Genomic DNA, 17,887 nt, shown 5'->3' with positions numbered 1-17,887 from the left:
GCATGTCCAGGAATACTAAATGAGAGGATCTCCTCTCTGGAGACAGAACAACAGCAAGAAAGCATGTTCATGCCTAAACATTAGTCACTCTGATCTGGGTAAAAAAATGAACTTTGGACCTAAATACTTGTTCATACATAAAAGTTACAATATCATATATATTCTTTCAAGATAAAGGGACCTGCCACAGCTCCTTGCTGAAGGGCTGGCTTGGTGTCTTTTCAAAAGCACTACAAAGCATTTCAAAACTTGAACCAATAGAAACATTTAAACAGTTATCATTACTTACTCATATCAGCCTGTGAATGTAGGGGTATATAACAGCAGGTATTTATTATTTCCATTTGCAGTCTAGGATGTGTCTGGGGTTGACATAGTGCTGAGGGATCTGGTGTAGTTGGGAACTGTCAGTGTTGGGTTAATGGTTGGACTGGATGATCTTCAAGGTCTTTTCCAACCAAGATGATTCTGTGATAATGCAGAATTGCTCATGTCAGGGGGAAATCTCTGGCTAGTCAGTGCTGTTTAATGTTTTCCCAGCCAAACCCAAAGTAAACTCAGATGTCACATCTCACTGACCAGGAATTTTTTGTGAGGAAATCTGATCTTCTCACTCTTTTCTTTCATGCACTGCAGGAACCTGACTTTTAAAGACATTTAGATTACCATGGAAGGACCTGACCGAAATCTCTTTATCAGAGACACTCTCTGTCTAGCTGGTATTTTTCTCCACTCTTCACCAAGACAAGTCTGCCTCTTACCTTCATAAGAGAGACATCATAACTTTCTTAACCAAGCTTCAGAAAATTCTCCAAACTTTGAACTCCCTGTATTTCTAACCCACAAGTATTTTGTATTAATTTTCTTACATTTTCAAATAAACTTTGCCATAGCTGAGTACTCCTTTATTGTGCCTTTACTAACAGTTTTTCCATGTTACAGTGAATAAAACTAGTTCCTAATCAGGTGATCTGAGGTTGCTCTTTATCTCCCCGCTCTGGTAGTCTCCTTATCCATCCGTATCAAATTCAAATATCTCAGTGTTAACAGGGGCAGGAGGTTTGATTCTTAAAACTGAAAAAACCCACCCTCAGCTCTCACTTTCCTTACAACTAATCCTAGCTCCAACTCCACCTGCCATCACTTGGAACTTGCCTTTAACGAGGCACTGAAACTCTGTTCACCCAGATACATGATACCTAGTCAGGAATGACAAACAGATGTTTCAGTTAAAAAAAAAAAAAAAAAAAAAAAAGCATTAAAACACTTTGTGCAGAATTACCTTAACGTACTACTGACCCTTTACAGGTTTGCTGGAATAAAAGTGTCTCCTTATTAGAACACACCTATATTTAAATTAAAGCTGCTTCTGTAACAAAGACAAGAGCATGGATTCACACAGAGATGCTCTAAGTATAAACATCAGCATTAACTTTCACAAGAGTATAATTGCTACCTTACAAGAGCTGGCAACAGGCTTCTGCTTTTCCGAGCAAGACTGAGCTTCAAATCATGGGACTTCTCTCCTACAACTGCACTGGACACTTGTCTTCTCAGAAACCAAACCAGAAACACCAACACAGTTTGAACACTGATTTGAAATGTACACAGAGAGTATGAGTTTTCTAAGCCAGTCTGGAAAGAGAAGAAATATTAATTGCAAAATAAGTTTCCTACAGCCTTTTTAGCAATACTGCTGACTAGGCGATGTTTTCTGATAGAATACTAGACCAAGCTAGTAAATGAGTACTAATCCTTTGACTTGAAAGGAGTTTTAGCTGACTGCAGCAGCAGAGATTGCAGTACCTTGTGTACCGTGTAATATTATATGTAATATGGGGTACATAAAATGAGATACAGAGGAGAAATACCATCAGGTTGTATTTTATTCTAGAACACTTAAGTTACACAGGAGTGTCAGACCATTTGTGAGTAATGCAGGTCTTCTTAAAGTCTTTATTCTCTACTTGTAATTCTTTCAAAATTTATATTTTTGGCAAAGTACTTCATGGCTTCACTACTCTAGGTTTTGGCATCTGGACTCCTGCTGTAAAGGTTTCATTAAAGAGCATAAAATTGTTCATAAATTAAATCAGTTCTTTCATGCTAAAAATGATGGCTTCAAGTCTATGATCTCAATGTTTTAGGGAACTGAAAGCGTTAAATCACACTGAAGAAAACTTTTCACTTTTCTGTGAGAGAGAATACAATATCATGGACTTTAACAATTACCCTTGTCATAAAAATGTTTGTATTTAACAGTTCTTGAGAGAATCTTACTCCCTTCACTCCTTCCTGCAAAAGAGCAATTTGCATCTGTGAGAATTTCACAAGACATAGAAAAAAAATATCTTGCCTGTTGTATTTTTTAATGGCAGCACCTAGCTCAGTAGTGTGGAGTGCTGGAACAGCCCCCTAGAGCAGAGATCAGGTAGAAGGGGCCAAAGGGATGAGATAAACTAATTTGTCATATGGCCATATGGTTTATGGCATTTCCATATTCTTTATCGTGGTCCTATCACCTGCACATACAGTCGATGCATAGGTAGGAAGACAGAGAAATTAATTGGTATCTGCAGTGGGGGAACGTATGCTAATGAATTTCTAAGGACAGATGCAGGGAATTTACATGAGAAGCAAAGGGTCAGATGAGCATTTGCAGATCACAGACTGAATCAAATAATGGCAGATGATTAAGACATCTGGGAAAAAGGACATATAGGCAAAGCTGCATGGATGATGATTCCACAGAATTTGTTTTGAATAATATTCAAGATGAACTCTCAGTAGCTCAGAGAAATAAATGTAATCTCAGTGTACTTACAGTAATAACTGCAAATGATACTGTTAAAGAACTCCATAATAGTCTCAGAAGCTCCCTCAGCATTCAGAGGCAACAATGAGCATGGAGAAGGCTAAACAGGAGTAATGCTACCAAGAGCAAACTGACCTAGTCTCACCCCACTGCTTACAACAACTAACTTGATGTCTGCTAGGAGCTCACCAGGGGAAGAACTCCAAATCCCAGGAGAAGCTAATGTGTGTCTGAGAAAGTACATCACATACTGTGTACTGGAAACAAACCTTGCTGTGCCAGTAAAGCCACTGAGCAACCAACTTGCTAGGAAACACTGCTAAGCCCCGAAGAGAGTTTCGGAAAAATTTCCAGAAAAATACATGTACAATACGAAGTATTTGTATATAATACAAAAAGCTTGTTTCATGCTTTTTTACAGAACACAGCATTTGGTGTTTATTCTCTTACATTGCTTCTAAAAAGTGAATAAAGTATGAGAGCATTAGAGGTATTCAGAGACCAGCACACCCATCTCTATCAAATTATGCAGTTTATTGTTGCTCCACATTAAATATTGATAGAATAAATAATGTCTTTCAACAAAGACTTGAGTTACTTTGGTACTTTTCTGAACTCATGGCAGACTTAGGCAATTCCTCATCTGGGTATAACTGTAGCAGAAAACAAAAACAGGTAAAAAGTTGATTTGAAAAACAGGTTTAAATGTTTTAATATAGGATAGATATTTGCCTTTGGTGATCATGAAGTCTTAGGTGGACATTAAAGGGTGATCTATGTTTCACAGTATCTACCTGATCATGACTTCATTAGATGGACTCAAATGGGAAGTAGATGCTTTGTCAGACTTGGAGACAAGCAACATAAATTCCTCTGTGACCCCAGCACAGCTGTGCTGTTCACAAGGCTTACTAGAAATTGTCTTATTAAAGATTTCTAATATCTGATTTCAAACCCGTCTGCAGATTCACACCCACCAATGACTGCAGAAAGGCAACCAGAGACAGCAATATATATGTAAAAATTTAAAGTGCAGGCTAACTGTATTAGGCTAAATCCTATAGTCATTACTCTTCTTCCCCTCCTTCCCACATGCATACTTAGGTAACCGACTTGCTTAAGCATCTTTAAATAATTAAGCATCTTTAGCATTCAGGCAAATCCTATGTTATTTTCAAGCAAAAGGTAAATTTCTAGGCTTTCATAGGAAGCTACCAGCTCAGTCTGCCTGTGCCTGTGTTACAGAAAGACATAGGAATAACTCCTACTTGACTCAGTGTTTCTTGCATAAATGAAGTGGCACATGTTCCTGCCAGCTTCTCTCCCATTGGGGCTGTGTAGATATAACCAAAGTCTCTTTTAAGTCAGTGTCTACCTTTTCAGTCCATTCAGTTCAGTTTGTGCCATTTGGATTCAATTTCAGTTTTGCATAGCAAGGTGCAACTTAATCCTCAGGAAGCAATGGATTCCGAGAGGACTGCTCAAAGAATCGGCTCTTAGTATAATGCTGAGCAAGGGCTTCAGCCATGAAACTACAATTTCTGCTTGAAAAAAAAAACCTCATGAGTACCACAGTATAAATGCTGATCAAACAAACCAGACACAAACCTACAACAACTATAAGCAATAATAATTCTTCAACCACTGTCTTAGTATAATGAAACACAACCAATCTGAACAGCCTAAAGAGCTGTTCCTCTGTGTGTGTGTATGTACAGAGATCCTTCTTAAACCAAAGTTACAGAAATTATAGTATTATGGAAATTGTTCTTAATAAAGAAAATGGGACTACCATTGCCTTTAATAAGGCAGGATCAAGCCCTTCTTAAGATAAAAACAACATTCCTTTGAGAGTTCTGGAGTCATTTTAGACAAAATATGCATAAATCCAAATGACAAAATGACTAGGAGTCATTACTGACAGACATTACACTCATTTGGACTACGTTTGGAGAACTGGAAAGGGCAAGAAAGACATATATTTAAAATTAATTATGCATAGGAAGATGTGGAAGAATTGCAAAGACTACATAATTTCAAACTACAGATAATAGTGGCAGAATACCCTGTGTACTCTTAATATTGCATCTATACCAAAGTAGTATAAAGAAGAGAGTGCACTGGATTTATATATTGATAATAGAATGCATTTTCAATAGTTATTGGAAAGGAATTTCAGTTTTCACAAGGAAAAAAGAGGCAAATGGTCCCGAATCAGTCAGCACACATGTGTTGGTTAAAATGAGCACATATCTAGACCCAGGTGAGCTGCAGCAAGTACTGTCTCCTGCCCAGCCAGTTGTCAGGAGCTATGAGAAACAGTTAACAGTACTGTAGGGTCTCTGAAGGGAGTGAAATGGGGAAGGGGCATAATGGGGCAGACAGAGCAAATGTTGAACTTACTGTGAAAGTTCAGGAAACTCATTTGTGATAGGGGAAGATGGAGCAGCAGGTAGGAAAGAAGTACCCGGACTCTCATAATGAATCCAGTAGCATGTGTCCTCCACTAATAGTAATGCAAGCGTTCAGGCAACCAAAGGGTCAAAGTATGGACTATGAACTCTCATTTTTGTAGAAAAGTATCTCCTTCAAGCCTATGCAAGTTCTCAATAGCTATATCAATGTAAGTTATTGTATCTATTGATGAATATAGGATTCTTGCATCTCTTGGGTAATCAGTCTGGCACCTTTCACAAGCATTAAATCCATTTAGAATCATAAAATCATAGAAGCATTTAGGCTGGAAAAGACCTTTTAGATCATCAAGTCCAACTGTCAACCTAGCGTTGCCAAGTCCACCACTAAACCATGTCCCTAAGAGCCACATCTACATGTCTTTTAAATACCTCCAGGGATGGCGACTCAACTACTTCCCTGGGCAGCCTGTCCCAGTGCTTGACAACCCTTTCAGTGAAGAAATTTTTCCTGAAAATTTTTCCTGATGTCCAATCTAAACCTTCCCTGGTACAACTTGAGGCCATTTCTTTTTGCTCTATCACTTGCTATTTGGGAGAAGAGACAGACACCCATCTCATTACAACCTCTTTTCAAGTAGTTGTAGAGAGCAATAAGGTGCCCCCCCCAGCCTCCTTTTCTCCAGGCTATTTACTACAAATAAATACATTTCCCATTAAAATTACATGTCAACTTTGAATACATTTACTTGTATTCAGTAAAACTTAATTTATCAACTCTCTTCCTGACGTGAGAAGATCCAGTGCTTAGTGCACTGCCCTTGGGTTTAGACCAGACTTTGATACCCTGGTTTGCTACAGACTATGCATGACCTTTGATTTAACCTCTCTGTACCTCACTAAAAGATAAAGCTCCTGTATCTTAAAGGCATAGTGAAAGGGGAACTAAGTTTAAGAGTGTGGGGAATCTTGAATGTGATCAAAGCAAGAATTATATAGTTCATCAACAAACAGTTGATACAAATTGTATGACTCAGCAACAGTGTACAACCCAAGTCCTATCTAAATCCAAGGGATGGACCAGAACCAATGAGGAGCAAGAAATCTAGCCTTCTAGAGTGAATAAGAAACATAATTAAACTTGGTGTTTCAGTTAAAAATATAATAATTATATTAAGGCAAATCTTAAATAGTTGATTTTAAAACTATCCTGAGGACATATATTTCTATTTAGTTTGCTGGCTTATTTTGGGGGCGATTTTTGTAAGGCGGCAGAATAGATTATATGTCAGTGACCATTGTGCAAAAAATGTCAGCTCTGCGTTTGTCATTAGAAATGGCTATACTGATTTTATTGAGTGTTTCAAGATCGATGTGCTGTAGCTGAAAATTAACACTCCTAAAAGTTAGCATACAGGGTTTTCTCTATCTAATGAAACTATACCCAAAAAAAGGATAAAAATGAAATAAAACTTATTTGATGTCGCTTGAGATAAGCCACTAAATGTTCAGTTGTGTTGAACCTACCCGGTATTCTGCAGTTAAAGTCATATTGCAATGTTCTGATTCATCATCACCTCTCTGAACCAACCATCAGGCTGTCTCTTCCCACTGTTTAATAATGTAGACCAAACCAACTGGCAAACTCATCCCTGGAGAGAAAACAAAAAAACATACAGCAAAAATACTATTTTTATTAGCTTTCCAAGTCACTGACATACTGTAAGTGCACACACTGGAGCTTTTATATTTTTTTTTAGTGAGGAAAGTCAATTTAACAGTGTCCCCAGTTCAGCACAACATTCCATCTGAGTTCTTAACAGTAAGCCAATTGTTAAAACCCTGGTCAATATAGCATTCAAGTTACAAGGCAATCAGCACATGCTTTAATTGCTTTGGTTTAACAGGGACAGAGCTTTCTAATATCAACACTTCCTTATCAATACTGTGAATTTCCCTATTAATTCTATATTTTGGAGATTAGCAAAACATTAACAGTTACTCATCTCAGTCACTATCTTCTGCATTAGCTAGGCAGTCTAATAAAATTTTCATTAAAACATTGGATCATATGTGGTAGTAAAATTACTTCAATGAAATAAAACTTCTATTTAACAGACAAAATAGTGAACAAAAAGAAGCAGATGTAATAGTATAGTATGGAAAAAAAGACATTATGTGAAAAAATAACTGCTAAATTCTCAAGGCAGGAATCTGAGAAAAAACACACTTCAACAAGAAAACATTGACTGGTTTTTTTAATATTCAACAGCAGAAAGAGACTCTGGGCATTTTGGTGTACAAATGTGTCTTAAAGACATAAAGACTTTGAAAGTTCTTTCAGAATGGGTAGCAACTGAAAAAGGAAGAGGAAGCATGAAGATGTTAATTGTGCATACACAGCTTTAAAGAGTTGACAAGAAGAGACTCTCATTCTGGTTTTCCTGTTTACTTTGCCTTGGTCTGTAGTAACTTGAGATAATAATTTGTGAAGCTGAGGATTTCTGAAGTGCAAAGTACTCTGGAGTTGTACAGAGGAGACAGAACATGATAAATGTCAAATATATCAAATGGAAGCACTTTTCTGGAATAGAAAAGAAATGGTATTTATTTCCTAACTTAGTCCACCTTCCCACTACCTATCATTGCCTGATTTATCTTAAAAGCTCTGATAAGGAACACAGCTTGCTATATTAGTCATACTTCCAAAAGTTTTGTCTGTGCTCTGGAATTGACCCAGTGAGTACTTTCTCTTACTTAAAAAAAAAAAAAAAAAGTATCCATTTACACTAAAACCTCTAATTTTAGAGGAGAAAGGCTTTAGGACTTTTCAAAAATGTTTACTCTGTGTTTGACCTGAAATGGCTTTGGAAACTTGAGTCCAAAAGCTAACAGTAAACAAAGCTGCTGTTTGCTAGATAGATTCTGGTGCAAACCTTACACTCTACAGTGAAGACTGATTCTTGGGTAAAAGTACATCTAAGTGGAGAGGGAAACAAGGAATGGCAAGAGCCAGCATGCACTAATTGATAACAGGTTCATAACAAGGTGGTTCTTAACATGTAATTAAGTGATGGTCCTCCTTTCCATGGTATACTGCAAATGCAAAAAGTTTATGAGGGTTTGAGAGAGACTTGACAGTCTAATAGAAGAAAAATACATCAAGGTTCTGAATGAATAGAAACCAGCTCTGCTTCTGGAAGTCCTTGAACAGCAAATTATGAAAGCCCTGGAGAGTATGTCTGCCCCCTTCTCTTCCCCAAGGTATCTGCTTTCAGATGCTAGCTCATTTTTTTTATGGATCTTCCTTTTCTGTTCACAAACATATTTCTATCCTTCTACCCACAAGCAAGTTTCCATTCTCTAAGCATAAGAACCAACATAGCAATTTGGCTATTTGCCCTCACTAGTTGTGTTCTAGTATATGCCTGCAGAATACATGAGGATGTAAACTTGCAAGTAAGAATAAAGCAAAATTATGTTTAACATAACTACATCAATAACTTGAATGCTGTAACTTAGTTGCTCAAAGGATGTCCACACCACAGTGTCAGCATGTGTGCAGGTACCACACATGCACAACTTACACAACCTCTGCGCTGCCACGCAGCAGCAAAGCCCCTTTTGCCAGCAGTAGTCGCTACTGTCTCACAACAAAAGGGTCCAAAAAAGACTTCAAGGCATAAAATAAATTCTTAATGATGCTTCCCACTTTAATAACTTATTAAGGGCATAGATATTAGCTAGATCCAACTGTCACACACCACCAAGATTGAAAAAGCCATGATTGATCTCGATAAAATCTTAAAGGGCACAAAGAGAGCTCTAAGGACTCTGGTAAATGAAGGAAATCTCAGCTGGCTGTTTATATTGTGTTAGCTAACCAGATATTACTTCTCTCTCATTTAAAGCTACTTTCGGAGGAGAAGAAAAAGAAAATCCACAACCGCAGCTGAAGTGACACAGCAGTAACAAACATCATCTCTCTCCATGCGAAACAAGGTATTGTATTTGTCACAGCTAATTTACAAAAAGGCTGTCAACTGAAAACATATGTCATCTCGGGGCTTCCTCAACAGCTAGGTGAGTAAACAAAATGCATGGGAATTCCTGCCTAGACAACATCTGTTTCTTCATTTTGACCCATTCCTTCTCCCCTGCCCAAGAAGTTGCTCAGCACCTGGGCTGCACGCAGCTGGGCACAGGTACTTCCCCATCTGAGTCAGCCCACCTGAAGACTTCTAATCCTGGCTGTGTGCTTGTGGAGGGACAAAGGCCTCCAGCATGGCAAGACTGAATTTCACATGAAAAATCTGGGCATTAACTGGCTCAGCCATGAGTTCTTGGAACTCTGGGGAACAGAAGGACACATCCTCCTTTTTTTCCTATTTTAAAGAATACCCTAATGCTTCATATGACATTTGCTTCTTAAAATGCACTCATAAGAAATCTAATAAAAATATTTTTTTGCCTCCTTATAATCACTACATGAACAACATACACGTAAGACAACCCAGAATATTTCTGGTGTTTTCCTCCTTCAAGAAACTGAAAATGCTCAAAGGAAACACCAATTTGACAAAAGACAAACAATTACAGTATGTACATTATATGGGTCATTTAACAGCATAAAAAGCCCTCCATCACTGGAGGAAGTTGTTTGTATCCTTTCTACAAATCATAATATTTCTGGATTTAACTATACTTTACTGAAGAATTAAATATGTGCTAAAGAATTAAGAATATAAGCAGATTTTAAAAACAATAATCAGAATTGAGAAATGTGGATTCACCTTCAAATCTTTTCTCTGCCTGACACACATTTGTCTGTTTTCCTTCTGGTCCTTCCCCCTCAAAAGAACCTCATCTCTTTTTCCACCAACTTCTGTTTCTGTTCCTGGACGAATTCTTGTTTCTAACATTTCTTCCCTTACATCTTTTACCTCTCCCTCCTCACCTCCTTTAAAGTGCATATGAAAGAAACACCTTTAGTCAACACAGCCTGCCAGGCTTAAATCCTTAGTAATTTCACTGTGGCTTGTGGACTTCATGAATAATGAGACCCCATGTCACCAGAAACCTGACCAACTCTCTTTTTCATCACCTCCTGTCACCATGAGAGTTTACAAGCACTCCTGAAGAAGACAGACAGCCAAGATGGCCTGGAATTAAGGCTAAATCCCTTATTTCCAGCCACAAAAAAATCTCAAAACTTCTCAGCAGAAAAATCTGGTTTCACTGTACTGGAAAAACCTTGTGTCTGGGGAGCTGGTAGGCAAGATGTGGTGGGATGCCCCTTCCCATACAGAAGGCATAACAGATGCAGGCTGCAAAAGAGCTGAGCGCTTTCCTACCAGCTGCCTGTGACATGACTCTGTTCACCGGTGCAGACTGTTAAAGGTCAGAACAATAAAAAAAATATTTTCTGGAACTTAGGAATTGTGCTTGTCTTTTGGATTGCACCACCCAAACACAAGCGTTATAGCCTGGACTCTAAAGAGAGTTTGAAGAAACCCACCATGTAAGCAAGCAGTGAGAGCTTAATCTCTTAGGTTACTTCTGTCCAGTCTGAACATTATCAAGCAGCAAGGACAGTGGAAAAAAATTAAGCATTGAAATCCAAAATTCAGAACTCTCTGACAAAACATGTGATTGCCAAGGCACTGAAATCCTCAGCATCAGGACCTAACTGAACTTTAACTGAATCAGTGTAAGCCTCCACTGACATTGGAGCGTAATCATCCTTCACAGACTTCTTTAGATCACGCAAGTATTTGCAAGCTAGAGGTCTCAATTTACAGCTGTTTGATAAATATGAAAATTAATAACAATTACAGGTGAAAAATGCTAAGGAGCAATTGCTGCTGAAATTACAGCTCTGGTGCTGATTGAACACATTTGGAAGCTATTCATGCTCTCATAGATCTGATGTATGAGTGGCAACATTCACTGGTAGAGCAAATGAGTATCACTGGCAGCAACAAAAGGCTGTTTTAACTCTGAACCATTCTGTGGATTAATTTCCAGTAGTTTTCACATCTACAACAGCAGCATCCACTGGGGGTGCTGAGCATGATCAAGCAAAACTCAAACTCACTGCAGAGACCCCAGCAAGTCACACCAAACCAAGGAAGACAGAATAAGCAGTATCTAAGGACTACTAGTAAGAAGAGGATGAAGGAGATGTGGCCCTAAAAAAACCCACCAGGCACTAAGTCATGCCCTTTTCTTATTTTTTTGTCCTTTTCCTTGACTCCATGCAGTCACACAATACCCCATTACTGCAGGACTACATCACATGGGTTTGCTAAGGGAAAAAAAAATCCAAGCTTGTCTTTCATAAAGAAAATGGGGCTGTCCTCTTAAACTCAGAAAAGCAGCAATTCCTACTGTTCCTTCCTGCTTTTATGCATATGCACAGGGATATTCATAAGAGATTTAATTCCTTTTTCAAAGGTTTTATACACTAGAACTTAAAAAAAAAATCGTGATGCAGAGGAAAGAATCACTTTTCAAATAAAAGTATTCCAAGGACAAAGCACCAGTGCCTACATGCTTATTGCACTTGGGTACTTCATGACATTTTGGGTGACAGGAATTCATGCTGGAATGACTGTGCTCTGCGAGGGGAGTAGGGTGCAGACCTTGCTGCCAACCCAGACTGGAGTAGCTCTGATGTATCACCTCTGATATACAAGTCTTCTTGAAAGCTAATCAAAGGGCCCACACAAAAAGAATACAAATAGGAAAAAAATGCTAGAAATGCACAAGATCCAGTAGTCCCAGGAAGTGGCAAAAATGCAGCATCAACCAGTGTCACCTCATTACACTAAGAAAAGAGTTTCTCTTTGGTTAGCCAAGATGACATTACAATTATAGTGATTCTTTTAATGTTTAGAATACTTTACTGTTCTAGAGGGGTAATCCTGAGATAGAACTTGCTTAATTTATGACAGAGATTCCATGACTCAGATCCCATGATAATAGGGAGTCACACTTGCAGACCTGTATGCCTCCAGCATCATCAGGGCCAGAGGAACAATGATTATTCTGGTATTCGTACTGCACTCTTACTTTTTGGTCCCTCAAGCAAAGTTTCTTTTGTTTCAGTAAATTAATTGGCACCTTTCTATACAGAATAATGGGGATCTTTCCCCTCCCTCATTGATTTCTGGAGAGGGGAGAAAAAAAAAAAAAAGAGGACATTCAATCTCCATTCCAACCGACCCAGGAATTAAGACTGCTTAGAGGGTCTGAATAAAATGAAAGATGAACAACATGTTTGTTAGATGTAATAATGTATGTCCATATGGAAGGAATAGCTAAACTGTACTTTCCCATGAAAGAAACTGAACAGATTGCCTAGAAATAGGCAGCTCCTGTTCCCTTTACTCAGGGAAGCAAATGCCATCCAGATGGAAATTATCAAATGGATCAAACAACTACATTTTATTCCCAAATGATCTTTGTTCCACTTATCACTCATTATATGAGAAAACCTCTTCTTCCTATAGCCCAAGTGCAGTCAAGAGAGTATTATTTATTGTATGCTCATTTAAAATATTCTGTATCGAAGGTTTCCCTGATGAGATATTGATCTTGTCACACAAAATGGGGGAGAAGAAAAGTGTTCTTCCTAATGGGAACATTCATTTAAGATCTCTGGATTCTGTTAATTCCCATTAAGTCCAAGATACGACTGAAGATTACACTGTCCTTGTAGCAGAGCAGTCAACTCTGCAGCCAGTTCCTGATGCTCAGGGAGACAAAAAGCCATCTCAACAGTCCTGTCACTTGACAGGCTTTACAAAGGTGAATGCTACCATGTCCCTTGAAACCACCTTGAGGTTCTTCAGCTACTTTTACTTATACTCTCCCATGGGTAAATATTTCAGTTGGAAATTTGCATTGAATAAAAATAAAATTTAAAAATCACAGAGAATCCTCATCTTTGGCCCTATATGATTATCCATGGTGTGTATAGTCAAATTCAATAATTTAGGGGACATTTTCAAAGACATAAGAGGAGTTAATTATTGACTAAAATGGAAAGTCAATGAAATCTGGATACCTAATGCCGTCTTACGATTTTGAAAAATCTCCGTAACATTTTATGTCATAAAACTCATATTTGTTAAATCTATCTTCCTGATTATGTTTATGGATGTTTCTTTCTTATTGAGTTATATAAGCTCTGGCTATATGTTTTTTTATGCTTTTTTTAAGCCTAAAAATCTTCAGCAGCACAGATACAAGTCTTTTATGAGGACATAAAACTGTTAACAGCTGTGGCTGAATGACAGGATTAGATCAAGAGCATCTAATTTAACTGGGTCATGTAACACTACCTTTTATTTCACATTAATCATTGAACATGAGTTCAACTTGTGTCATAGGTCTATGAGGTGAGCCTATAAATTAGGCAATAAATTATAAGTTGATTTTTTAATGGTGTGGTCATTAACAGATAACTCTGAGTTCAGCTGCAGCAATCCAAAAATACCAAGGATCCCACAGCTTCACATGCAGGAGGCAGCCATGCAGCTCCCAGGGCCTGAAGTCCACGTAACTGATGTTTTATTCTCTTATTGTCGATGGATTGGTATCAGCTTTGCAGTGGCCGGGGATGCAATGACTTAGCTGCCAAAGGAAAACACACGGGGTGGACTGACTGTGGGAGCAGTATAAACTCCCTGCCAAGGGACAGAAGGGAGGGGAGACCCCTATGCAAAGGGGTCCCAATGTAAAACACACAGATGGAAATGTAATTCTTTCCACTGATAATCAAGGAGGAGATTGGCAAGAAGATTCAGACATTTTTTACAACACTGTGACTTGGTAATTAGTCCCAAAACAATCATTCTGGAGCGGGAAGGAGCCCCCGATGTTAAGCTGCCAGAGTATCCGGCTGAGATGTGCAAAACAATATATTGCTATGACCTCTGTTCAACTGAGGGCTCAAAAGCAGTAAAACATAATAGGACATATATCATGACGTTTCAAATAAGTCTTACAGACAAGACAACCTCTTCTGAGGGAAAATCTAGGCTAGGAAATAAAATACAAATGTTTTTACATTCAAAAATGGTCAGATTTATCCACAACATATTACTCCTAATAATACTGCTAAAGCATTTGTCTTATTCATATCCCATTTGTCTATAAAAGGCTTAATTTTAAATGTACTCCAGTACTGCAGAAGAAAGTATGTTTATCTCAAACCAGAAAAGGAGTGTTTATTTTCATGCTAGAGTTTAGAATTTTTTTCCAAGGACTACTATTAAACTAAGGCAGAGCTTTCTTCTCAAAATAGTTTATTAAACTGAAAGATGTGTTTCGACAATCACATTACTCTCTTCCCAGCGTACAGTTTGCCAGTGCAAAGAGCAGCGCTCATTCTTAGCAGACATGTCGTCTTCCAGACACTTGCAGAAATTTGAGCAATTGTTTTTAAATTCGGAGCAGCAGAAACTACTTCCCTCTTTTACACACTATAAAGCTCCTAAGGAAGCATACCAACAAGGATTTGTTTTAATATCACCTTACTTAGGACACAGAAATTAAGAAAAAGAACACAAAAGAGGTCAGAAGCCCTCTAAAGGAAACGCATGTGCTTATGTGATTTCCCAGAAGAATGGCAGTGCTGCAGGTACTAATCCACTGAAGAAAACTCTCCACAGCTTGAGCTGAATCCATGTGTTTGAATACACTATTTTATAAGTTGTTGCCCTCTCCTGGATTGCCCTATTTGACACTATTCAAGGGGAAGCACACACAGCTAAAGAGGAGTGCACAGTTCACAGATGAAGAACAGTGAATCCAGCTTATTTTTATGCAAAAGCTCCCGAGTATTAGCTCCAGACCCAGCATATGCTCAGTGTCTCATTTGATGAATGCTGTCTCTGATCTCCCAGGGCCTCAGGAGAATTTGTCAGGTCAACAAGGCTTCAGATCTACATACACATTTTATTTCCTATTTAATATATATATAAACTGGTACCTAAACATCTTACATTGAATCCAACAGAGTTGGTGACTATAAAGTAAGACAAAACTATATAATTAATCCAAGATATAAGTAAAAAGTAAAAGCCCTCAGGAAGAACATTCAAAAAAAGAGCTAGAACAACACAAAAGAGAGGTTTCCAAGTGTTAATGTCCCTTATCTCTTATGAGAAGGTTAGCTCAGTGTTCAGAGCAGTCACCTAGGACACAGGAGGAAGATTGCAAGTCTTTGTCCTGCTAGGCACTACCAGATCACCATGAGCAAGTCCCATATGACCCTGATCACATTTCCTACTAAAGTACTTTGGATGGGAATCACCTTCCCTTTCTTCTGCAGTGTAGACTTGACATCTGAGACAGTCCCCCTCCACTCATCCTTCTAGTCAGTGACATGACAAGGCACTTATAGAGTGCAGATCAACTTGCCTATTTTAGACCTACGTTATGATGAGATGAATCCTGTCCTGTAGATCAAGTGCTGATTTCTCTTCATGACTGTCAGAGACCCCAGGAAAATCACTCAGACTTACACATGTTCCAAGGAATCCCACTCCCTAGAGCATGAATTAAGCTTAGTTCCTAAATACTAAATAACAAACTCCCTGCCTGCGAGACAGACACCTGACAGCAACTGCTGTGAAGGTCTGCAGTGTTGGCTGAGTGGTAAGCAATAAAGAGCTTAATTCTGTAGCCTAGTAAAAATGTCGTGTCACCTGAGAAGAACCAGGAAATATTGAGTCAACTGTCTGTCTACATGCAAAAGTCAGTGCAAATCCCAGTCTCACAGAGACATTTAATAGGGCGACTACAGGAATGTGATGTTCTGAGAAAGATGCAGATGTCAGATATAAAAAGCAGTGATTTTTTCTGGCTCTCCTAAGCATCATCACACAATGTATTTCTGTTCTGAACCCAGCTCAGACCACCTAACATTGGGATACTTGTCCACACCAACTGCAGCTTCATTTCTTTGGTTTCAAAAACCTTGAGAGGTTATTGCTTCTGATACCCTCTCCAACACTCAGGGTCAACCCCCTGCCACACACCACTATTTCCCCAGAACTTCTTGCAGAGCTCCCTCTGTGGTCATTTGCTCTTTTGCAGGTTCACTTTGACAGAAATGATTTTAGAGATTTATTGCTTGAGCAGCCACACTGACAGATTTGAGGAGACAGCAATTTCTGTTTGTGGATAGGAGGCAATGGGGCCATGATGAGCTATGAGAGTTAAATTAGAGAATGAAAACTTCTGCAGCCATCCTAAAAAAATCCCAACATGACCAAGACCTCTACCTCCCAGCTCAGACTTGGGAATTGTCCTCCATGAGACCATGTCTTAATCTAGTGTTGATAACACTCAGTGTGCTCTTAATTAAAACTCTTTACTTGGACCTTGTCTTCTCTACACTTCTGCTCACCAGCTATAGGATACAGACAGTATACTTCTACCTTGCAAAATGATGAGGTATCCAGATCTTATAGTAGCCATATAAAGTGGATCTGTTATTTATTTCTGCCCAGCTCATGTACATCAACCTCTCTGCTCATCCATAAACTGTCATTTGCAAAAGATCCTCCATCCACAAAAGATCTCTAATTAACTGTTCATTCAGAAGTCAGATCATCTTGGTGATCATATCCAGTACAGAAAAGGTGCATAAAATTGTAAGGGTGGCATAGATGAGCAGAGCTCAGTCCCTTGCTATCCACAAAGCAGCTACATGGAGTGCATTTTCTCCTACAAATCAGCTCCTCTAAGACCAGAACAGTCTCGTGCCCTCAGTCAAAGCTCCCTGCACAGTCATAAACTGCCATCACTTTCCAGCTAGGCAGCCTCATCCCTAGATTTTAAAGCCTGCTCACCAGAAGGGACTGTCTGCAGCCAGCTGGAAACAACGATGTGGCTGCTGAGAGACAGAGTCCCCAGCCCACAGATGGGAAAGCAGGAAGGTAGCACCCAGCAGATGGTGGAAGCAAGGGAGGGTAACAAGAGACGGCCACGTCCCCCCTTTCTAGCTGCGGCTTCCACTAAGGGTGAGAAAGAAATGTTCATGACTTTCAGCCTTGGAGCCACATTACAAAAATCGACAATGTGCTCCAGGAGCTTCCCACTTAAAGAAAATTTTGCCAAACAGTCATGCTGAGAGGCCATGGCACTCCAAAGCTTCTCACTCTTGTCTGCACAAGTCCAACCCAAGCAAACTTCAAGGAGTCCTTTACTGAAATTCCCCTTTACTCGGCTCCATGTTCTCACACCGTGACCAAAAATGCAGTGAATAGGCAGAACAGATAATGTCTTCATTTCTGAGTAATTGTTGGCTAAATGTTCCCAGTAATCCACCAAAAAAAGTCTCTCTCCATTTGCAGATATTTGACCTGATTTACTAATTACTTGAACATCAACACAGTTTCAGTGTCTCAGAAGCCAGGCTTACATCTGCTCTGGATCACCAGACTGAAACTGAGCTGCTGTGGCACCCTGGTGAACCTGACCCATCATCTGTAATAAGATCCTCTAGTTCTTTTTTTATCTTTTTTTTTGCCTCCTCTTTTTTTTTTTTTTTTTTTTTTTAAAGAGCTGTTTACTTCACAAGTCATAACTTTTTCTCTCAAGAACTTGACACACTACATTGAGCGAGAGCTTGACATTTTCC

At 38.9% G+C, this 17,887-nt stretch overlaps 1 protein-coding gene across 5 annotated transcripts in view; it reads right to left on the bottom strand.

The window, feature by feature from the left end:
- C4H4orf50 (chromosome 4 C4orf50 homolog) overlaps window positions 1–17,887 on the bottom strand; it is an 81,624-nt gene that overhangs the window by 22,678 nt on the left and 41,059 nt on the right. For 3 of the 5 annotated variants that reach the window (XR_012633531.1, XR_012633529.1, XR_012633532.1), the window contains 3 exons: window positions 6,757–6,881; window positions 1,457–1,635; window positions 378–468 (listed from right to left, as the gene is read on the bottom strand). The gene's annotated coding sequence lies outside the window, so the exon portion shown is untranslated. Of the gene's footprint in view, window positions 1–377; window positions 469–1,456; window positions 1,636–6,756; window positions 6,882–7,731; window positions 7,814–17,887 lie in introns of those variants that run through there. The other 2 variants (XR_012633530.1, XM_074904493.1) reach the window with 2 other exon arrangements.

This window comes from Athene noctua, chromosome 4, assembly GCF_965140245.1.
Source record: "Athene noctua chromosome 4, bAthNoc1.hap1.1, whole genome shotgun sequence".
Lineage (NCBI taxonomy): Eukaryota > Metazoa > Chordata > Aves > Strigiformes > Strigidae > Athene > Athene noctua.
Note: the sequence above shows the minus strand (reverse complement) of the source record. Positions and strands in the feature narration are given on the sequence as shown.